Source organism: Penaeus monodon, chromosome 21 (genome assembly GCF_015228065.2).
Source record: "Penaeus monodon isolate SGIC_2016 chromosome 21, NSTDA_Pmon_1, whole genome shotgun sequence".
Lineage (NCBI taxonomy): Eukaryota > Metazoa > Arthropoda > Malacostraca > Decapoda > Penaeidae > Penaeus > Penaeus monodon.
The window spans coordinates 45,316,914-45,317,368 of NC_051406.1; the positions used below are offsets into that span (position 1 = coordinate 45,316,914).

General features: G+C 50.3%; 1 protein-coding gene across 2 annotated transcripts in view; it reads left to right on the top strand.

Moving 5' to 3' along the window:
* The window catches only part of LOC119586533 (D-aspartate oxidase-like), a gene marked incomplete at both ends in the record, with an annotated part of 3,958 nt that overhangs the window by 746 nt on the left and 2,757 nt on the right, over window positions 1-455 (top strand).

Genomic DNA, 455 nt, shown 5'->3' on the forward strand with positions numbered 1-455 from the left:
TGCCAGGGGGGCGGAGTGCCTGGATGTTGTGAGTGCTGGGGGGGGGGGGCTGGATGTGAGTGCCAGGGGGGCGGAGCCTGGATGTTGTGAGTGCACAGAGAGGGGTGCCTGGATGAGAGTGCCAGATGTGGCAGGGGCCCTGGGTGTGGTGAGTGCCATGGGTAAGGGGGGGCTGGGTGTTGTAAGTGCGGGGGGGGGGTCTAAACTCAGTCGGGAGGATTTGTAGAATCTTCTGTATTTTGTATCAAGTCTTGTGTATTTATTCAGAGAAGCTTCTTGATTATTTTTATTATACAGATGGTAATTTCTAGTATTGTTGCTGCTTGTTTTTTCCAAAAACGCATTTCCAGATTCCGATTTGAACTGGTGTTACGCGATTTATATCCAACGGCGCTGTGACGCAAGTGGGGATACTGGTCAATTCCGTGTTGACAGCTACATTCCTATATATAAAC